Raw genomic sequence first — 24,401 nt, 5'->3', positions numbered from 1 at the left:
CAAACTCTGCGTCGTTGTAAGAAATCTAGACATGGTCAAGGGAGAAGGGAGAAGAAGTGGCGGGAATCAATCCGCTCTAGGTCGTATTTTCTTCGTCCTCACTACTATTTACGATCCAAACGAAGCCTTTAAGTGTCGATTAAACTTTTCAAATGATTTGTTCACTTGTATGCCTATTGATTTTATTATGTGCAATTGAAGAGCTTTTGATTTTACCATTATATTTTTCATAGAGCTTAAGCATGGTTTTACAGTAACCTGGGCCTTAGTTGAAACGGTGATCACAACTACAGTAACTAGCTGTAATTCAAATGAAAATTGAAACTGAATCAACCAAAGTTCAGAGGCATAAGGCGCATAGAATACACCATCCAAAATGGTTGTAAATGCATGCTTAAGTCTGCAAATGTTAGCGAATGTTAGTCATATATATGGCTGGTGACAATAAAATCATACTAACGATTATTGACAAAATAGCACAAAAAGCATTCAACATACACAAATCAATCAATTTCAGTAGACATGGGCATGGTTCAGATTGAATTGGTTTTGAATCCAATCCCAAACCAAAATCGAGTTTTGGATAAATTCTAACCCAAATCGACCAAGTCGATATGGACATTTTGGGTTAAAAAATTCGACAGTGCTAGTGGTACATAGGAGTGCACCTAAGCTATACACCCCTCTCACATGAGGTGTGAGATCCACCCGAATAAAATGTTAGGTACACCCCATTATGTACCACTAGATTAATTCTAAAATATTTGTTTGCCTATTTATATATTTTATTTGTTTATTTTGCTTGTGTAGTGCATATAAATAATATAAATGCTAAATGGTTGATTTTCCTAAAATTATCCTATATACGCGATAGTGACTAATAAAAAATTATATTAAAATGAAAAGTAGGCTACAATCTGAATTTGAAGTTTACATCAAATTTTCTCCTTGTTTTTTCTTTTGGAATTTAGAGTTTCGATAGAAGTGGTGTAGACGGTAAATCAATTATTTGAGAAGTGTGTATATATGTGTGTGTGTGTGTGTTTTATCATTATTATCTTTTTAAGTTTAAAAATTATGATTTTAAAAAGAAAAAAATAAAGATAAATGAAAAAAATCGATTGGTTAATTGATGGGTTGATTGTTTAAATCGCAACCAAATCGACCCGATTTTTTCATGGTTAAAATTAACCAAACCAAACCGATTCCTTGGTTCAAACCAACCCAGCTTAGTTTGATTTGATCAGTTTTTCGATTTTTTGCCCATCTAAATATGCAAAAATCTATATAACAATGCTTACATAAAAAGAATTTCTTGATCATATACATTGACATTTGTTGATAAAGAACACATTACAACTTCACTGTACGAACAAAAGCAACTTGGTATTTTCATCGCTGAAATGTCCAAGTCAGTTTGATGGAAGACTAAATACTTAAAACCGCAAGGTTAGATTGGAGCTATATTGCACCCAACCTACGGAAAGAGACGAGCCTAGAAGCTGTCTTTTTCCACTTCCTCAGTATTTGACCTGGATAACAAAAGAAGATCAAGTCAACTCATAGAGATGAAGAAGCGCATATTCCCCTCATGTTCAACTCGCAAAAATTTTCTTTACCTCCTGATTCCCTCTCTTTACATATTTTCTTAGTAAAAAAATCACTAAAAGGTCTCTCTAGAACAGGAATTAGCTTCCCAACAATGTCTAGATGCCAGCTGATCAAGAAAAAAAGAAGGCGAAATTTCATACCAGATCTGAGAATAATATGAGGATATCCACATAATGATGCAGTTATAGACCCAACAACACATTTTCGGGATTAATGCAACCGCCTGCGACTTAATGTGAAGAAATAGTATCTCTAATATCTACTAAGAAATAAGTATTAACAAATACGATAGACTATGAACTAAAATAAGATGTAAAGTTGAGAAATACCAGCCATAAGTTGTAACCCAAATGCTAAGTAATGAGAAACAAACCTGATTACACCGATGAAAACGGAAACAAGCCACAATTTCCAACTGAGTCTAACTGTTGAAGTAAACTTCCCATAAAAAAATATAATTATAACCTGAACAGAAGAGTAGATTTATAAATTGCAAGAGAATTTGGGCATCTCGTACAAGAAAGAGCAAGATATGAGAAATAACCTGGAGAACTACTGTAAGTCCAACTATTCCCATGAAAAGACGGTTTTTAGTAATCCCTTTCCACACATTGATCTCATCAGGCTTTCTAGCATTCAACACATTGAATATCTGTAATTATAAACAAAAGAAATTAGTTAAAGCACGTGAAAACAGCAGTTTAAAAATCGGCAAATTAAAAATAAAAGTTCAGAGCAGCTTCAGCAAAATGATTTCAACTAGATTAATATTTAAACTTCAAAACAGAACAGAGTGGAGTCATACAAATTTTGCATGTTCAACCCCATCACAGACATCACACAGATTCATGTTCTGCAATATCTTGTTGATAACATCAGCACAACAGACATATTGTGAGCAGGGCAGGCCCCGAGAATTTTGAGGCCCTAGGCAACTCATCAATATGAGGCCTTTGAACGTAAATTTTTTGCAAACGTAAAAATACTTTAAATGTTTAAATAAATAACATTTTTATATTTTAGAAGAAGATTGGGTACAATCTATAAGATAGAATTGCAAAAAAAAAAAAAAATTCCAACAACTCTAGAGACAAGGTTAACATAATATTTAGCGAAATTATCCCGTTTGTGGGAAAAAAAATTGTCATGTAAGTAATTAACTTCAAAATTATTAATTAAAAAAACTTGAATGAAGTGTAATTTAGAAATCATGAAATAGTTTTTAAGAACCATAATTTGAAATCCGTTGAATATTGTAAGGATGACTCGTAAAGAGAAAAATAATTTTCAGTTATAAAAGTACAAAATTTAGTGACTAGATTGCAAAATAGTGAGAAATATATAATTTTTAGATGATAATGTGATGACTTATGATTATTTAGTGATTAAAAACGTAACTAGATTCTTATGATTTTGATTAAAGAACCTTTTAATAAATTCGGGATTTTGAGGGATTAAAGTGAAAATAAGTTTTGAAGTCAATAATGTACTTGTACCAAATGTGTATTTATTGGAGTATCAAAATTATCCTATCAACATTGGACTTATTCCGAAACTCGTGACAAATGACACATTATAGACTCGAGAAAATGTTAATTTGGATAAAACAAATTCAAGTTATAACTCATTAAAATAACTACTTGATATGTAATATTAGTTTTGAAATTAAATCAGATTAACTTAACAACATTGAGCCTGTTTGGTAGCTCAAAATTAATCATGTTTATTAAACTTGAGAAATATTAATTTGAACAAGATTGTACTAAGTTAGAATAAAAAAAAAAAAAAAAAAACACTGTAGTTAAATTAATTTTTATATTTATCTTTTAAATTTAATTGGACTTCTTAAGTGAATTGTTTTTCATTTTTGAGGCCCCCATATGATTTGAGGCTCTAGGCCATTGCCTTGTTAGCTTTACCCCAGGGCCGGCCCTGATTGTGAGACAGAGAATCCTCAACCCCACACTTGCCGGTCAAGTATAACAAAATCAAATGATCATTATTGTAAGGGTCATGCTACTTGTACCTGAATATTCCAATTAAAAAAACTGCGACATATGAGAACAGAGAGAGAGAGAGAGAGAGAGAGAGAGAGTTCAATAGCACTGCAGATACATACACTGTACTCTGTGTAGCAAAAGATTAACACTTTCACGTCCCAATGCACTTACCTGACAAAGGACAAATGCATTGAATATCAGTGTATTCTTTACTTTGAAAGCTTGGTCATCCAATTCATTCTCTAAATTCAGAATGCTTCTTCCCCAGAAATCCAGGATTAGGAGAACAGTCACTTGATATAGAGCCTGCAATCCTTCAACTGCTAGCAATTAGAATGTGGATATTTAATGAAGTATTTTAGTTTCCATCCAAAAATAAAGAACTCAATAATATAGTTAACACAATAGTTTGATACATGAATTATCAAATTCCTCCACATGACATTAGTAATGAGAGTTTCCCTAAAAGATAGAAACTAATATTTGATCAGCAATTAATTTCAATCTCAGACAGTGCATAACAGAATTTAATGATACGGACAAAAAATAAAAGGTCATCTCTACACCATGGTGCTTTCACTCTTAAGGTGGAGCCTAGTACAAGGGAACGGGGAAGTAAGAGTGGCGCAGTTAGAAAACAAGAAAAGCCACAACCATGACAATCAAACAATAAAGCAAGGTCAAATTTTGAACAGAACACTTTTTCTGTTATTTATTAAATCAAACGTCCCACCCTACATCTAAATGACAAAGAACATGAAATAATAAAACCCAACTATAAGTCCTGACAGGATGAGGAAAGCAAATCCAACATTTTTAATTGAAAAAGGAAACATAATAACTAAGAGATTGGACAGAATAAGTAAAATACTCATAGCAGAATAAGGAAATAAACTAAAGCAGTAGACACTGCGCTTGTCCTGGCCAAGAAGCAAGGCTCGGCCAAGAGGCATCAAGAGATGCTATTATGTAGGACTATCCTATTGTAAATAGGATAAAAGTTAGATAAATATAACAAGATGTCTAGTTGTAATAGGTTCATCTTCTTATTCTTATTTCTTGTTTAGAATATGATTTTTAATTTCTTTTGGATTAGGATTTATTTTAATTCCCTTATATTAATTTTCAAGTATTAGTAGTAAGGAATAATTTTGTCTTCATAATGCATTGTACACTTTTCAACAATAATCAATTATTATTCAATATATACACTACATGATTGTTCAAATATCGTTTTCATTTATTATATAATTCTTTTACCAGAATTTCATAATGCTTCCGCATCAAAATTGGTATCAAAGTAAGAAAATTGCCTTAATCTGACGGCTGACGATGGTCCTGGAGGTAATCGAACCGTAGACGACAAAATGGAGGCTCTACGAACTTGAACAAAAAATCGAGGGGATCAACGAAACCCTTCACAACATCATGCAAATGCTGATTGCTTTGAGTTTTGAAAGGAATCGTCAGCTCGTGGAGAAGCAAGCTGACAAGAATTTGTAGACTTTAACTACTATGAACGTTAGTTGTTTCAATAAGCATAAAACATGGCATCATATGGCTAGAGAATTTTCTCGAGTCCTAGCCAAGTTCGAAAACACACTAGTTAATCAAGGATTATTTTCTTTAACAAAACTCAAGGACGAGTTTTTTCAAGTGGAAGAGATTGATGTAGGTTAATCCTATTGTAAATAGGATAAAAGTTAGATAATTATAGATGTCTAGTTGTAATAGGTTTATCTTTTTTATTCTTATTTCTTGTTTAAACTAGGATTTCTAATTTCTTTAAGATTGTGATTTATTTTAGTTCCCTTATATTAGTTTTCAAGTATTAGTAGAAGTATGGATTAATTTTGCCTATATTTATGAAGGTATTGTACACTTTTCAACAACAATCAATTATTATTCAATGTATATATGACATGATTGTTCAAATATCGTTTTTATTTATTACATAATTCTTATTACAAGAATTTCATAACATTTTCCCACCATACTCTCAGGTCCTTTCACCTGGTGCATCCTCATCTAGCCTCGAATTATCTGCATCAAAGAGTATCAACATTCTCGGTTTCGTTTGAGATTGGAGTTGGTATAATAGATTCCTAAAAGAACACATTTCCATGTGAACCCCCATTTCCGAAATATGGATTTTCTCATAGAAATCAGAAGAAGAATTCTGTGTTCTTGGTTTATTTACAATCATACGGCCTCTATTTATATTACAACCGATATGATAAAAAGGAGAAAAAAATCTCTTAATTAGGAGAGAAATAAATCACCCTAATTATGGACTATCGATCTAAAGAATAATTTAAATATGTTACAATATATCAATAGCAAATCAATCGCAATTATCTACACTCTCCCTCAAGTTGGATGGTAAATGTTAACCAAATCCAACTTACAGATGAAGTTTTCGAAACTTTGTCGCTATAGTCCTTTGGTAAAGATATATGCGGTTTGTGCTTTAGCAGGAATATAAATTATACAAATAACTCTATCTTCAATCTTTTTTTTTAATAAAGTGTCGATCAACTTCTACATGTTTGGTTCTATCATTTTGAACTGGATTAAGGAAGATATTTATAGTTGCTTTATTATCACAATAGAGTTTTATTGAAAGTTTTACAACAATATGTAATTCTTCAACAAGCTTCTTTAACCACACTTTCACATATCTCTTAAGCAACGACTCTGAACTTAGCTTCGACACTGCTTCTGGCAACCACATTTTGTTTCTTACTTCTCCAAGTTACCAAATTTCCCTATACAAAGGTACAATAGCTAGTAGTTGATTTTCTGTCTTCTATTAATCCTGCCCAATCAGCATTTGTGAATATTTACTTCATTTCTTTCACTTTTCTTGAACAAAAGTTCTCTTCCGAAAGAACATTTAAGATATCTGAGAATCTTATATATTGCCTCAAGATGAGCTTCCTTTGGAGAATGCATATGTTGACTTACCACACTGACTACAAATGCAATATCGGGCTTGGTATGTGATAGGTAGATTAGTTTGCCAACTAGTCGTTGATATCGGTCTTTGTCAACTGAGTTTCCAATTTCTTCTATTTTTCTGCTTGTATCAATAGAAGTGTCGCTTGGTTTACAACCCAGCATACCAGTTTCAGTCAGAAGGTCAAGGATATATTTTCGTTAGGAAACGCTAATTCCCCTTTTTTGATCTAACAACTTCTACTCCCAAGAAATATCGCACCTGTCCCAAATCCTTGACTTCGAATTCTTTTCAAGGCCTTTCTTAAGTCTTTCCATTTCAACTGTATTATCTCCAGTAAGGATTATGTCGTCGACATATACAATTAAGATTGTCTTCTTCCCATCTTCCAATACTTGGAAAAATATGGTATGATTTGATTGTCCTTGTCGATATCCTTAACTTTTCAATACTTATGCAAATCTGTCAAACCATGCTCTCGGTGACTGTTTGAGACAGTATAGAGATTTTTTTGAGTTTACACACTTTGTTTTTATCATTCTTGTCTCCGAACCGTGGCAGTAATGTCATAAAGACTTCTTCTTCTAATTTCCCATTCAAGAATGCATTCTTAATATCCAATTATTGGAGAGACCAATATAAATTAGCTACTAAAGATAAAAGAATCCGAATAGTGTTTCAACTTTGCTATGGGTGTGAACGTCTTGCATAATAAATGCCATAGGTCTGAGTATATCCTTTTGCAACAAAGCGAGCTTTACAGCGTTCTATTGTCTCATCAACTTTATATTTCATAGTAACTACCCATTTGCAACAAATATGTCTCTTTCCTTTAGGTAACTCCGTCACTTACCAAGTTTCATTTTTCTCTAGTGCCCACATTTCTTCCATGACTACCTTCCTCTATTCAAGAGTTTCCAAGGCCACTTGGATATTCCTTATAATTTTTGTGTTGTCAAGATTAAGAGGTGAAAGCATGAAAGTTTGTAGATAGAGCATTATACGATACAAATTTTGAGATAGGGTAGAGAGTGCAAGACCGAATTTGTTTCTTGAGAGAAATAGGTAGATTAATATCAAAAGATTTGGACTTGGAAGAGTTCTCATGGGATCTGGAGCTATCACCGGTTCTGACTCTTTTGGTGTAACAAGTGTGAAGTTCTCCTCGTACCTAGGTTTTGACTTCCGTGAGTAAACTAATATCTCCTTGTCATGTTGTTTTTCCACATTTTCTTTCCCTAAGTTTAAGTTTTCTTCTATAAGTGGCATGTTGGAATAAGATGGTGGGTATTTTTAGAGGGGAATAAAGTGACTTTCAAGAATCTATCTTCACTTAAATTCTTTCCCTAAAGAGATGATTTTTGAAAATAAAGTGTCTTCTCAAAAAATGTGATGTCAAGGCTAACAAATACCCTTTTTGTAATTGAATCATAGCACTTGTAGCCCTTTTGAGTAGGGGAATAACCAATAAGGACACACTTAAGTGCACGGGGATCAAGTTTATTTCGATGATTGGAATTTTTGTGAACAAATGTCGTACACCTAAATACTCTGAGAGGTATGTTAGAGTTTAGGCGAGAATCAGGGTAGAATTTTTGGAATCTATGAAGAGGGGATTCGAACGAAAGAATGCGACTAGACATTCTGTTTATGAGGTACGCTGATGTTAAAATAGCATCTCCCCAAAAAGTTTTTCGGCATATTTGTGGTGAACATTAAGGCATGAGCAACCTCAAGAAAATGTCTATTTTTTCGTTCGTCAATCCCATTTTGTTGGAGAGTGTTGACACATGAACTTTAGTGTATAATTCCATTCTTTTGAAAGTAGTCTTTCCGGGTGTGATTGAAGTATTCTGTGCCATTTTTAGTACGCAGAATTTGAATTTGTGTTTGGAATTGGGTTTGAATCATTAGATGGAGATTGATGAATATGGATCGAACATCAATTCTTTCTTTTAATAGATATACCCAACAAATTCGAGTATGGTCGTCAATAAATGTAACAAACCATTTTGTGTGAGTTCGATTTGGAATTTGTGAAGGATCCCATACATCACTGTGGATTAAAGTGAATGGCTTCAATGGTTTGTATGTGGATTTGAAATGAAGAACGTTGATGTTTTGCAAGTTCATAATATTCGCATTGAATGTTGACAGCTATTTTATTTGAAAACATGAAAGGAAATACATGCTTTAAATATTGAAAATTGGGTGTCCCATTTTATAGTGCCCTAATATAATTTCACTCTCTTTAGGAATAAAAGTAGAATCACCAGCAGCAAGTTAACATTGTTTACTCACGTCAGTCTCGTCAAAGTAGTAAAGTCCCTCACATTCCTTAGCACTACCAATCATCTTCCCTGATGATAGGTCATGAAAAGTACAGTAAGATGGAAGAAAGTTAGCAGAGCAATTTGAATTTTTTGTCAATTGGCTAATGGATAATAGATTGCAGGGCAAATTTGGAACACAGATAATAGACTCAAGTGTTAAAGAGTTAGAGATCCGGATACTTCCTTTTCTTACAACAGGTGAGCGTGAAGCATATGCAATTTTTACTTTAATGTTACCAGCACAAGGTGAATATGTGGAAAAAAGTTGATAAGGGTCTATCATATGATCAGACGCACCAGAGTAGATAATCTATGGGACTTTGTGTTGGGTGGTACTACTTAATACTTTCAAAATACTACCTTTATGAGTTAGTAAACTTGAAGGACCAGATTTTAGGAACTGGAAAACATTTTATAGAGTTGATCTAATTGTTCATGGCTGAATGTACCAGTTGAAGTAGGATTAATTTTTTGCTTCGGTGGAGTCAATCGAGGCTTGATAGTGCAATTTTTCTCGTGTTTTGTCTTGATTTCCAATCAGCTGGTTTTTCATGTATATCCTAACATGTATCTTCCTTAATTCCTAGCTTTCGACAATGATCACACCATGGGCATCCCCTTTATTGTTTCGGGCCTTATCTAATTTTTGCTCATCCTCTAGACATTTGGGTTAATTCATCATGCCCATACCTTTTGGCCCATTTAAGAATATTGTAGAATTTAAGCCTTCAAGCCCAATTTCTTTATTTCTGTTAAGCCCTAATCCTTTTGTTATGAGGGCTGATCCATCAACTTCAACAGGCCCCATAATTTCTCATCTTTCATCATAATCGATCGACGACTTTCTTCCTTCCTGACTTCGACGAATACCTCGTGGATTGTCGATAGGGACATAGACCTAGAATTCGTCCTCTCATGTCATCTAGGTCACTGTAACACCCCGACCCCTAGTGGATCGGAACGCTACTTACTTTACTTAGCTTAACTGGTGGTTTAGTAACAAGTGTATACGTTTTAGTGGAAGCTTACATCTTCGGATAATAATTTAAATAACAATATTTCAAATACTTTAAATAAAAATACTGAATCATTTTTCAAAACAACAAAATGTCATTTATTTGAAGAAAACATAACTTTTTCTCGCATTCTGCGTTATTCAAAACTTTAAAGAAATAACATCGGAAAACATTTCATAAAAATAAATCCAAATCACTTATTCACCGGATTTCCATGGGCTCGTTGCATCACTCTCCATCTTCTCCTCCATCCATGCCCGAGGTAGAGTTCCTTCAATCTGTAGAGATGGGATTAAACCCGTGAGTTGAAAAATTCAATAGGTGTCATAGGTGCATTCGTGATCAAACTATATATTTCAAAATATTAACTTTATAACTTTTCATACATGCCGTACCCGGAGGCACCACTTGACATGAAGGGGTATGCCGTACCCGAGGGCACCATTTGACATACGAACATTTCTTCAACATAGAGGGGTATGCCGTACCGTAGTACCATTTGACATACAACCATTAACATAGAGGGATATGTCGTATCGAAGTACCATTTGACATACTGTTAGGAAAATGTTGTAATTGGAAATCTGTGACCAAAGGACCAATTTGTCATGTTTGTAAAGTCAAGGACTAAATTGTAAAGTTTTAATAGTTCAGTGACTTGTGTTGCAATTTTGTAAAGTTTATAGCATATGTCTAGGGTAAAGTTGGATGCTTTGAAGATGCAAACGGCGCGTTGATCTCGCTAGAGTTTTGCCCTGACCTCGCTCGAGCCTAAATAACAGAGCTGTTGTCGCTAGAGTTTCGCTGAGGGGTCATTTGAGCGAAGGTGCGTCGCTCGAGTTTCGCCAGTGCTTCGCTCGAGCGACAGTGCTATCTGGCTTTTGGTAATTTTCCTTCCTCGAGAATTTTAAATGATCCCTACTACCAAAAATGACCTACTACAAAAACAAAAATTCCATTTTTCATTCAAGATCTTTGGAAAACACACAAATAACAATTTCTCTCTACAACCAAAGGATCTAGAGCCAAAAATTCTTTCTTTTCATCTTATGATTCATTGAAGAAAAACATCAACCTTCACAAAACCAAAACACCATTCAAATATCCATATCAACTTCCAGAAGATCATCTGTTTGAAGATCCGGGAAGGAAACTGCCTGAAGAACTGGAGTGCTTGGTGATTCATGGGAAATTGAAGAAATTCAAGGCTGAGATTTTGGCGCCGATTTGCAAAATCCAAGAGAGTTTTGGTTGATACAGTAAGGAGGTCAGAGTATTGTTAGAGTCAATAATGTCTGGCGTACTGTAAGTCGAAATCTTCTATAGTGGATACCTACTGGCTTGTGCCTGGAGTTTTTACCCAGTTGGGTTTTCTCCATCAACATTTTGTTGCGTTTTTACTGCTTTCTGTTGTTTTGATTTCAACCGGCAATTCAACTTAGGTAGCTAAATTGTGTGAATGAATATGGACAAAGCGTAATTTATATGACATGTTGCATAAGTTAATTAAATTGTTAAATTCAGCATAAACACCTATTCACCCCCCCTCTAGGTGTTGTTTGGGTCGAACTATAGACTTTTCAAGTGGTATCAGAGCCAAATTTCGAGTCCTAACCCATAGTTGTCTAGATGAGTCAATCACTTTCTGTACCTCCGTATTTTGACGAAAGTAATTATGCTTACTGGAAGGTTAGAATGCGTGCGTTTCTTAAGTCTCTAGATGAACATGTTTGGGTGAGTATACAAAATGGTTGAAAACCTCTCTCCACTACCATATCAGGAACTGTTAATCTTACTGATGTATCACTATGGACTAAGGATGAGATAGCTGAGTGTAATTGGAATCGTAAGGGGCTTCATGCCCTGTTTATGGCCGTGTCTCCCGAAGAGCTTAGGAGAGTGTCAATGTGTGAAACTGCTAAAGAAGTTTGGGACATTCTTGAAACTACAAATGAGGGAACTAAAACGGTAAAGAACTCGAAATTACAAATGCTAGTCCCTAGGTTTGAAGAAGTGAGGATGAAGGATGATGAAACTTTTGATGAATTTTACGCAAAACTGAATGATATCGTTAATTCTAGTTTCAATCTAGGTGAGAGAATTCTCGAGTCTAAAATTGTGAGAAAAGTACTTAGGTCCCTGCCCGAGAGATTTAGGCCTAAAGTTACTGCCATTGAGGAAAGTAAAGACCTAGATGAAGTTAAAATTGAAGAACTGGTAGGATCCTTGCAAACTTATGAACTCACTATCACACAACCTAAGAAAGGAAAGTCCATAGACTTAAAATACATCAAGAGGATGAATCGTCTGATACTGAGTCTCTTAGGGATGATGAAATTGCATACTTTGTTAAGAAATTCCAAAAATTTCTCAAGAATAGGAAAAAGCCTCAGGATAGAAAAAGTGGAGTCCCTAGCAAATTCTCGAAAGAAAAAACTGAAAGGTTTAACAAAAAAGGGTCGAGTGATAAACCACGTTTGGTTAGGTGCCATGAGTGTCAAGGTGTAGGTCACTATAGGAATGAGTGTCCTAGTTATAAGAAGAATTAAAGAAAAGGGAAAGGTAAGGCCTTAGTTGTTTCACTTATAGATAACGAATCTGAGACCAGTGATAGGCAGGAATCATCTAGTAGTGAAGATGAAGGGAACTATATGGCATTTGTATCGACTGTTAAGAGTGAATCTGATAAGAAGAGTGACAAGGTTGAGAAAGAACTTCACAATGATAATTCTAGTAATGAGGATGAGGATGACATAGACATACAAGAGGCCTATCAACTTTTGTTTAAGGAGAGTCTTAAGATCAAAAAGGTCAATAAAACCTTACTCAAAAAGGTTGATGAACTGGAAAGAGAAAAAGAGAGACTTGCTAGTAATCTTCGGGATTCACTTAAGAGTGGTAGTGAGTTAAAATGTGTCAACGAAAAGTTAGAGGACAAGGTTAAGACATTGGCTAGTGAATTGGAAAAATCTAATGCTCATCTTCAGACTTTCATAAGTGGGACTAAGAAATTGGATTATCTTTTGGGAATGAATAAGCCAATGGGAGATAAGAGAGGTCTAGGATATGTTGAGGGTAATACACATGTTGCTGGACCATCTAAGACTATTTTTGTATCTGCCTCTAAGAAGTCTAATGCTGTCAGTAGTTCAAATAAGGGTAAGAATATTCCGAGGGAACAGAGTCATCAATCACGTAGGAACATCATGCCCAGATACCCACAGACACGTGCCTTTGAGCCTAGGTTCATTCCCACCTGTCACCACTGTGGAGCTCTAGGACACATTAGGCCTAGATGTTATAAGTTAGGCAATGAGCGTAGAAATCAGAACATTCCTAGTCAGGTTAGCTTTCTGTCTAATCAGGTTAGTCATTTGACTGAGATGCTTACTAAGCTAAGTAGGAGTACTTTGTCCCTAAAAAAGTTTGGGTAAAAAAGGGTGATCTAACTAGACATTTAGGTCAAGAACATTGTTATGTTGCTCATGTTGCATTAAAAGCCCAAAATTACAATATGTGGTACCTAGACAGTGTATGTTCTAGGCATATGTGAGGTAACAAGGCTTTATTCACTACTCTTGATGAATGTAATGGGGGTATGGTTACCTTTGGAGATGGGGTTTCTGTACCTATTTTTGGCAAAGGTACTGTACAAATGCATGGATTACCTGTGATTTCTAATGTGCTTTATGTGGAAGGTCTAAAGTCTAACTTGTTAAGTATTAGTCAAATTTGTGATGCTGATTTTGAGGTTAGCTTTGTGCAAAAGAGATGTACTGTGTATGATTCATCCGGTGGGGTGGTTCTTGAAGGGGTTAGAACATTTGATAATTGTTATGGAGTTCTACCTAATTCTAATTATGTGTGTAGGAGTGCAAAAATTGATGTGAGTGAACTTTGGCACAAAAGATTGGGTCATTTGAACTATAAGAGTCTAGTACAGCTGGCCAAGAAGGAGTTGGTAGATGGTTTGCCTAAGATAGGTCCTAGTGAAAATGTTGTGTGTGGACCATGTCAACTAGGTAAACAACTTAAGGGAAGCCATAAAAAGACTTCTAGAATTTTGACCAAAAGACCCTTGGAATTGATACACATGGGTTTAATGGGACCATCTAGGACTGAGAGTTTAGGAGGTAAGCGGTACATTCTTGTTGTGGTAGATGACTTCTCGAGGTTCACATGGATAGAATTGCTTAGGGAAAAATCTGATGCTTGTGATCTTATAAAATTATTGTGTAAATGGCTTGGTAATGAACTCAATCTCAAAGTGTCTAGAATGCGTAGTGATCATGGAAAAGAGTTTGAAAATTTCAATCTTGAGAGTTTCTGCATGGACGAAGGGATACTGCATGAGTTCTCTTCCCTTATCACTCCTCAACAAAATGGGGTGGTTGAAAGGAAGAATCGGGTTCTTCAGGACATGGCTAGAGCCATGCTTCATGGCAAGGGACTAGCCCTACATTTTTGGGGAGAAGCGGTTAACACTGCATGCCATATAATCAATAGAGTTTACCTTAGGCCCAAGACCGATCAGACTCCATATGAGATACTTAAGGGTAAAAAGCTTACTGTTAAGTACTTTCGTGTGTTTGGGAGTAAGTGCTACATTTTGCGTGATAGAGAGAACTTGAGTAAGTTTGAATCGAAAAGTGATGAAGGAATCTTCTTAGGGTACTCTAGAAATAGCCAAGCATTTCGAGTGTATAACTCACGTACTCGTGTGGTGATGGAGTCAGTCAATGTTGTGATAGATGATGCTATGAGTGAGGGGGAGAATGTTGAAAATTGTGATAGGATGGATGATAGAAATGGTGATCTTATAAGGTCTAGTGATCCTACTGAGCCACCTGAGTCTGAGTCATCTCTTAGGAAACCTGAAACACCTGAAAAGGAAACACATCCACAAGATCGAGATAAAAATCCTAAGGAACCATCGACTAGGGTCAAGTCTAATCATCCTAAGGACAATATCATTGGGGATCTAGATGATGGTATGAGGCTTCGTAAGAGGGTATTGAACAATCTAGCTTACACTAGCTATGTTTCTCAGGTAGAGCCTAAAAAATGAGTGTTGGGTGAATGCGATGCATGAAGAACTCAATCAATTTGCTAGGAACAATGTGTGGATCTTAGTTCCCAGACCTAAGAATTGTAACGTTATTGGTACTAAGTGGATCTTTAAGAACAAGACAGATGACCAAGGTACTATAACTAGGAATAAAGCCAGATTAGTTGCTCAGGGTTATACTCAAGTTGAGGGAATGGATTTTGATGAGACTTTTGCCCCTGTTGCACGACTTGAGTCTATTCGGATTCTGCTTACTATTGCCTGCACCTTAGGGTTCAAGCTACATCAAATGGACGTTAAAGTGCCTTCTTGAATGGACTTCTACAAGAAGAAGTCTATGTGGAACAACCAAAAGGATTCGTTAATCCAAAGTTTCCCCACTATGTCTACAAACTCCACAAAGCACTCTATGGTCTGAAACAAGCTCCTAGAGCTTGGTATGAGAGACTTACTTTATATCTTAAGGAACATGGGTTCTCTCGAGGTGGTGTTGATAGGACCTTATTTATTAGACATATTGAAGAAACTATCACCATTGCTCAGATTTATGTCGATGACATCATTTTTGGTTCTCCTCTTGAGTCTCTAGCGTATGAGTTTGCCGAGTGTTTGAAGCAAGAATTTGAGATGAGTATGGTGGGTGAGTTAAGTTATTTCCTTGGACTTCAGGTGAAACAGATTGAGGATGGCTTGTTTATTTCACAGTCTAAGTATGCAAAGGATCTAGTTAAGCGCTATGGGTTAGATAGTAAGAAGCATACTAGGACACCTATGAGTACTAGCTTGAAGTTAGGTCGTGATCCTTCAGGTAAGAGTGTAGATCCTTCCCTATATCGAAGCATGATAGGTAGTCTTCTCTATCTCATAGCTACTAGACCTGACATTGCTTTTAGTGTTGGAGTGTGTACTCGATTTCAGGCAGATCCCAAAGAATCACACTTAAGCTCTGTTAGACGCATCATTAGATATGTGAGTGATACTGTTGATCTAGGGATTTTCTACTCTAGAAGTTCTAATCTTGATTTGGCTGGCTACTCCGATGCCGATTGGGCCGGGAACGCAGATGATAGGAAAAATACGACAGGGGGTTATTTCTACATGGGTAGCAATCTCGTAGCCTGGTTAAGTAAGAAACAAAATTCCATATCTCTTTCCACGGCAGAGGCCGAATACATAGCAGTGGGGAGTTGCTGTACTCAGCTTCTCTGGATGAAGCAGATGCTGAGTGATTATGGGATTAGTCAAGGGACCATGACTATTTTCTGTGACAATACCAGTGCTATAAATATCTCTAAGAATCCTATTCAGCACTCGCGAACAAAACATATTGACATACGACATCATTTTATTCGTGAGCTTGTTGAAACACATGTTGTCTCCTTAGATCATGTCTCTACTGATAACCAATTGGCCGATCTACTTACGAAACCACTGGATGGGTTGAGGTTTGAATCGCTTCGGACGGTTGTTGGTGTTTGTTTGCCTATCTGATCGTGGACTCTTGCATATTCACGCATTCATCACATATGCACCTAGTTACTTCATATCTTGCATGTGATTTATGTGTGAGTGGTGCTTTTTGATTGTTTGCTTGTCGTTTAGTTTTATTTTGTGTATTATGTGTGTTTTTTTTAAATAAAAAAGGGGGGGGGGGGATTTTTCTTGTGTGTGCCTCTTGTGTGACGATTATGGCATTTGCATCTAGTTTCGAACTCTATTTTTCATCACATGTACGAGTCTAAGGTTCCATCGTCGTTCTTTTTGTCTGTGGAGTGCCGGGTATATGGCTCGTCATTCATTTTCGCACAGCACACACTGTAGTCTTGTAAGTGAGTCTTGACTGCATGGGTGAGACTTGGGATGGTGTTCTTCTGTGATTGGGGTTGTATGTCCATTTGACTTAATCTGGGACGAGTGTAACCTAATTAATATTGTCTTTCCCCACTTTTATTGTGTTATTCGTTGAACTTATGACTGTCTTCGGGGCCTATTTGACTCGAACAATTAAGCCTGAGGGGTTTCTAACCTGGTGCCCTATGGTCGTCTGGCTTGGGAGTCATCGGCCCAAAATTCGTTACCGGGGTCATTTATGTCACCTAATGAGGATAGCATTGCACTTAAGTTCTTATATTATTTACAAAAACAAAAACAAAAACAAAAACAAAACAAAAAAAAAATAAGCATACTGTTAGGGGGAGTAAAATTGTAACAATTGTACTGCTTGATTTAGGTCCTCGTGGAATTGGATTTGACTATCACTAGGTCGACTTACACCTTTGTCCGGTTGTTTTCACGTGTCCTTTCTCACTAATTTAAAGTTTTGAGTCTAACTTGCATGGACTACGTGGCACATTTCACGGTGATGGTCTGTATACACTTTACTCCACGGGATTTTGAACTCTGTGTGGGCTTAAGATTTGTCTATGTGCTCTGAATGTCGAGTTTGTGATTTTATGCTTATTGTTCGTATCGATTACATATTTGGTTACTTGCTTCATTTTTGAATTTTGGGATTATTTTCCGATGTTAAGAAATTCTCTTGATTTTGAAAATACACGGTTTGGGGCTAAATTCATTATTTTTTGAATTCTGTGCTATTTTTCTCAACATTCAAATCTTTGGTGCTATTTGTGACAATCCGTTTTTGCTTGAGTTTCGCCTGGACTTCACTCGAGCGACAAAAGCTGATTGCTTGTCACCCGAGTTTCGCCCAGGCCTCGCTCGAGCGACAGATCATATTTAAAAGCCATGTTTTCCGTTTTTTCGCACAATTTCTTCATTTTCACTCTCGTTTTTTGCTTTCCTTCTTGATTTCGGTCAAACTTCTTCCCATCACTTCGTTTATTGACCGATTTCGAAGCCCCTAACACAATTCTTCTTCCAAATTTCCATTTCTTCACTTCAAATTTGAGGTATTTTTTTTCTTCGTGTCTTTTTCCTTTCCTATTGTGTTTTGATTATTTTTTCTGTTTTTGCTTGATTATTTCTTACGTTTTATGGTATTCGTGCATGCCTTTGCTGTGTTTGTTCCTCTTCACCGCATTTTGCATCAATATTTGCATTGCATTATTCATTCTTTGATTTTTTGTTTATGTGTTTTTCTTGTTTTTCATCCGTTTTCATCGAGGTCGTTCTTGCGTTATACTCATCCGTTTGGTGTGTGGTTTGGTTGGTTACGTAGTCCTTGGATTGTAGTTTGTTGAAATGTGCTTGGCGTTGTGATTGGGTCTCGTATGTGCTTGGAATTGTGTGCCGAAGTTGCACCCGTCACATGTTCGATGAAAGTCCTTTATATTTTTTTTGGATTCCTTTGTTTTCTTTGGTTTCTTTTCCTTTCGTTCTTTCTTCCTTGTTTACTTGTAGTCCTGTGCCGTGTTGGGTCCTTGTTTACACATATTTTTGACTCTCTCTCCGTTATGGTTGATTTGTTCTTGGGGTCGCTTATGTTTTTCGATGCATTTCTTTCGTGCCTCATCTGTGTGTGCATTGTTTCATCTCATATTGCATCGTAGTACGTGCGTTCTTCATGTTACTTATTATTTCCATCTCTGCGTGTGCCAGATGACCCGTAAACATTCTCGATCCTCTGCGCAGCCAGCTAGTGATTCAACGTCGTATAGTAGATCCAGATTTATTTCTGCTATAGCTCAGGAGGTCTTTACTTCTCAGTTCTCCTTACGCCCTATTCTCATGGAGCGTGAGGTAATCTTATCTGACCTTCCTGTTGACATCGCCGCTATTTTGTTTTCCCGGGGTTGGGAGCCCCTTCTTGTTGGTTTTCCCCCTCCCCCCCACTCCTTGTTCAGGAGTTTTATGCTAATATTCACGATGTAGACGGCTCGTTGTTTAGGGTTTTTCTTAGGGGTCATTCTTTTAGAGTTACTCCGTCAGTCGTAGCTCTAGCATTAGGTATACCTCAGATTACCCATCCGACTTATCCTTATATTCTACCTGCTTCTATTCCGGTCGATGCCCTTGTTCGGTCAACTCTTTTGAACACCCCGTCCGTCGGGGGGCCTACGGCTATGGCCACGGGTTCATCCACGGGTTCATTACCCACTGATCGACAGGTTTTGTTGCGCATCGTGTGCACAAACTTGTGGCCTGTTGCCCATACCTCTTTGTTACCTATGGTGAGGGCCCGTTTTCTCTATGCCCCTTCTTCATGGGGATTCTATCGACCTACCTAGTTTTGTGTGCCAACAGATTCTGGCTTTGTTTCGTACTCCTGGGGGTCGGATAGGGTTGCCCTATGCTTGTCTGATTCATAGAGTTGTTTTATCTCTGGGTGATTCTTTTCCTGAGGGGTCTTCTACTCGTATAGGTCGCCCGATAGGACAGTAGACCATTCACCAGAGTCGATCCCATGTCCCGTCCTCTTCCTCTTCTGCACATGCTGCCGCTCAGGCTGAGCCCGTTGATGTTTTTGATTTTTCGGAGCCCTTTGATCCTATAACTAATATTCTTACTGGGGGTTCCCGTGTCTTTCTTCCGCCTCGTTCGGATTTTCCTTCGACATCTACTTCTGCTCCAGGGGTGGCTGCCTTGTCTGTTGACCCCATGGTGACGCTTATGGGTCAGATGTCTACTTTAGTCAAGCAGCAGGCACGCATGATGGCAGAGATCACGCAGTTACGTGCTGCTTCGGAGCGTCAGTCAGCTGAGCTTTCTACTTTTCGGTGTGCTCTTGCTGTGTGTCAGCGTCATTTCCGTTGGATTCATGATAGCATGGAGGAGAGCACGAGTGACGAGACTGGTGATGAGTCTTCGGGTGCAGGAGGTGCTGCCTCGTAGTTTGTTTGTTGTTTTTGATCCTTTGTCATTTGTGACAAAAAGGGGGAGTAGATATTGGATAGGTAGGATATTGGATAGATAGATATCAGTTCTTTTGTTAACTATGATATAACGATGATTTTGTATGTATTTCATGACTAGATTAAGTTTTTGATGTTTTGGCAATATTGATGTATGTTTTTGGTGTTCTTGACTTACATTAATATTGCTTCTTAATCTGGTTAATGACATATGCACTATTCTTTATTTTTATTTACTGTTTCCATTTCACATGTTTTTACACTTGGTATTTGAGTTTCTGTATTTCGGGAAACAAGTTCAACAAGAGATAACTGCTTTGGTTGAAGAGATAGGTCGTTTAGAGTCACATTTACTTTTTTTCTTGACTATCTTATTAATTTTGTCACAGAATGCCAAGGGGAAGTTTGTTAAGAAAATGTTGTAATTGGCAATCTATGACCAAAGGACCAATTTGTCATGTTCGTAAAATTCTAATAGTTCAGGGACTTGTGTTGCAATTTTAAAAAGTTTATAGCATAGGTCTAAGGTAAAGTTGGATGCTTTGAAGATGCAAACGGCGCGTTGATCTCACTAGAGTTTCGCCCTGACCTCGCTTGAGCCAAAATAACAGAACTGTTGTCGTTAGAGTTTCGCTGAGGGGTCGCCCGAGCGAAGGTGCGTCGCTTGAGTTTCGCCAGCACTTTGCTCGAGCGATAGTGCTATCTGGCTTTTGGTAATTTTCCTTCCTCGCGAATTTTAAACGATCCCTACTACCAAAAATGACCTGTTACAAAAACAAAATTTCCATTTTTCATTCAAGATCTTTGGAAAACACACAAATAACAATTTCTCTCTACAACCAAGGATCTAGAGCCAAAAATTCTTTCTTTTCATCTTATGATTCATTGAAGAAAAACATCAACCTTCACAAAACCAAAACACCATTCAAATCTCCATATCAACTTTCAAAAGATCATCTGTTTGAAGATCCGGAAAGGAAACTGCTTGAAGAACTGGAGTGCTTGGTGATTCACGGGAAATAGAAGAAATTCAAGGCTGGGATTTTGGCGCCGATCTGCAAAATCCAGGAGAGCTTTGGTTGATACAGTAAGGAGGTCAGAGTATTGATAGAGTCAATAATGTCTGGCGTACTGTAAGTTGAAATCTTCTATAGTGGATACCTACTGGCTTGTGCCCGGAGTTTTTACCCAATTGGGTTTTCTCCGTCAACATTTTGTTGCGTTTTTACTGCTTTCTGTTGTTTTGATTTCAACCGGCAATTCAACTTAGGTAGCTAAATTATGTGAATGAATCTGGATAAAGCGTAATTTATGTGACATGTTGCATAAGTTAATTAAATTGTTAAATTCCGCATAAACACCTATTCACCCCCCTCTAGGTGTTGTTTGGGTCGAACTATAGACTTTTCACATACAATCATTAACATGAATCGAAACTTATAACTTAACACGATTAAACAATTGCACCTCTACCTACCTTGATTGATGCTTTTGAAACTTTGAAAACTTGGATTGAAAACTTCGATAAAACTTGAACGTTGAAAGAAATGCACTCCTTGGATGTTTGAAAACCGTTGAGAATTGATGCTTGAAAACACTTCTTAAACTTCTAGGAAAGATAGTTTTCCTCCCTCTATTTTTCTCTCTTGGAAACTATTTCTTTAGTATGTAAAAGCTCTTGCTTTTGGTGTGAGAAAAAATGAGTGAAATGAGGTCTCTATTTATAGGTAAATATCCCATAACTTAAAGCAAATGAAGGGTCAAATTTCATTTAAGAGAGAAAACATGGGTGCCATTTAAGTTTGAGGTTAAATGCTTCAATTTAGTGGGGTTTTTATTGCCAAAAACGTGGGTGACCCTTTGAGAAAATAATTGATGAAAATAAATATTTAAATTCTAGAGAAAAACGAGAATTTTCATTTCAGGTAGTTTCAGTCGACCGGTTGTAGTCCGATTGACACTGCATAGCTTTCAGTGTTTCTATCATAACTTCTTCTCCCAATATCCGATTAAGGTAATTCAAAGTGTGTTGGAAAGCTAACTGAAAGAGCTACAACTTTTATTTAGATATCATTTTCCAAATCGAATGTTTCCTATGTCGAAAATGGGTTTCAAATGAGACTAAAAAACTGAAGTATACTTTAATCATCCAATATTCATGTCTTAGTGCCACTAAGGTGTCTAGAATTATTTGGGCTTCTACATCCCCCACACCTTAATTAAAATTTCGTCCTCGAAATTTACCTTCTGATTGGGCGAATAGTGTTGGATACTTGTCTTTGGCTTCTTATTCTTTTTCCCAAGTGGCTTTTTCTACGCCGTGATGATTCCACTGTATCTTAACCAGCTGAATCTTTTTATTCCTTAGTTTATGCACTTTTCGATCCAATATCTTGATCGGTAGTTCCTCGTACGATAAATCTTTTTGTACCTCCAAGGTTTGATAACTCACTACATGATTAGGATCATGTACATACTTTTTTATCATCGATATATGGAACACATTGTACACTGCCGATAATTCAGGTGGCAAAGCTAGTCGGTAAGCCACATTTCTGACTCTATTAAGTATCTCGAAAGATCCAATATACCGGGATCGTAGCTTGCCTTTCTTTCCAAATCTAAGTACACCTTTCATCGGTGCTACTTTCGAAAATAATTTATCCCCAACTTGGAATTCTAAATCCTTCCTCCTTATATCTGCATAGCTCTTTTGTCGATCCTGTGTTGCCTTTATTCTTGCACGGATCTTATCGATTACCTCGACCGTCCCTTCAACTATTTATGGTCCTAAAACTCTCTTCTCTCCGACTTCATCCCAATGAACAGGGGATCTACATCTTCTACCATAGAGAGCTTCGTATGGTGCCATTCCAATAGTTGCTTGGAAACTGTTATTATAAGCGAACTCTACTAGAGGTAAGTATGACTCCCAATTACCTCTTAGATCCAAAACACATGTTCTCAGTATGTCTTCCAAAGTTTGGATGGTCCTTTCAGACTGACCATCGGACTGAGGGTGATATGCTGTACTAAAGTTTAGCTTCGTTCCCATAGCTCCTTGTAGACTTTTCCAAAATTTGGACGTGAACCTTGGGTCACTGTCAAACACAATGGATACAGGTACACCGTGTAATCTTACAACCTCTTTAATGTACAATTGTGCCAATTGGTCTAAACTGAATGTCATTTTCACTGGAAGAAAATGAGCTGACTTCGTTAGTCGACCCACTACTACCCATATAGCATTATTTCCTCTTGCTGACTTCGGGAATCCAACCACAAAGTCCATCGTGATATTTTCCCATTTCCATTCTGGTATATCTAGTGGATTTAATAATCCAGCTGGTTTTTGGTGTTCTGCCTTAACCTGTTGACATACCATGTACTTCTGCACGTACAGCCCTATACTTCTTTTCATATTTCTCCACCAAAATGTATCTCGAAGATCTCGATACATTTTCGTACCACTAGGATGTGCGGTGTAGGGGGTGGAATAAGCTTCTTTCAATATCTCGTTTCTCAAGGCTTCATCCTTAGGTACACAAATTCTTCATCTAAATATCAGTGCCTGATACTCAATTATTCCGAAGTCCTTTTTCTTATCGGTACCAACTTCATTCTTAATCTTCTGCAAAAATGAGTCTTTATTTTGTGCTTCTATAATTCGATCTCTAAGAGTAGGTTGAATTATTAAAGCTGCTAGACGAGTAGTGACTTGTCCTGGTGTGGTAACCACTTCGATCTGCAACTTTTCCAAGTCCTTGACTAACTCCACTTGAGAGGTGGGTAGTGACATCAATTGTCCCATTGATTTTCTACTTAGAGCATCGGCCACAACATTAACCTTACCCGGATGGTAGTGAATAGTACAATCGTAATTGTTCACCAATTCCAACCATCATCTTTGTCGCATATTCAATTCCTTCTATGTGAAGAAATACTTGAGACTTTTGTGATCTATGTAGATATCACACTTCCGTCCATACAAGTAGTGTCGCCATATCTTCAAAGCGTGTACTACCGCTGCAAGTTCTAAATCATGCATTGGGTAGTTCTGCTCATGTTTCTTCAATTGTCTTGATGCATAGGCTATCACTTTTCCATTATGCATTAGTGCACATCCCAATCCTCGCTTGGATGCGTCGCTGTATATAACAAACCCTTCCGTACCTTCAGGTATTGTTAATACAGGTGCTGATATCAACTTCTACTTAAGTTCTTGGAAACTTTGTTCGCATTTCTACGTCCATTGGAATTTTACTCCCTTCCTTGTAAGCTGCGTCATTGGTCCAGCTATTTTGAAGAATCCTTCTATGAATCTCCTATAATATCCAGCCAATCCTAGAAAACTCCGTAATTCACCAACATTGGTTGGTGCTTTCCAGTTGGTTACTGCTTCTACTTTTGCTAGATCTACTTCAATTCCTTGGGTAGTAACTACATGTCAAAGAAATCCAACTCGTTCAAGCCAAAACTCGCACTTCTTGAATTTGGCATACAACTTCTCCTTGCGTGATACCTCTAAGGCTATTCTCAAGTGCTCTTCATGCTGCTCCTTACTCTTGGAATATAGCAGAATGTCGTCGATGAAGACTAT

The 24,401-nt window shown here is 37.0% G+C and overlaps 1 pseudogene; it reads right to left on the bottom strand.

Annotated features, from left to right (window-relative positions):
- Positions 1 to 1,461: 1,461 nt before the first annotated feature.
- Positions 1,462 to 24,401, bottom strand: part of LOC111372962 — an 87,205-nt pseudogene continuing 64,265 nt past the window's right edge.

Source organism: Olea europaea, chromosome 2 (assembly GCF_002742605.1).
Source record: "Olea europaea var. sylvestris chromosome 2, O_europaea_v1, whole genome shotgun sequence".
Lineage (NCBI taxonomy): Eukaryota > Viridiplantae > Streptophyta > Magnoliopsida > Lamiales > Oleaceae > Olea > Olea europaea.
The sequence above is the reverse complement of the archived record's forward strand: the minus strand, read 5'-3'. Positions and strand labels throughout refer to the sequence as shown.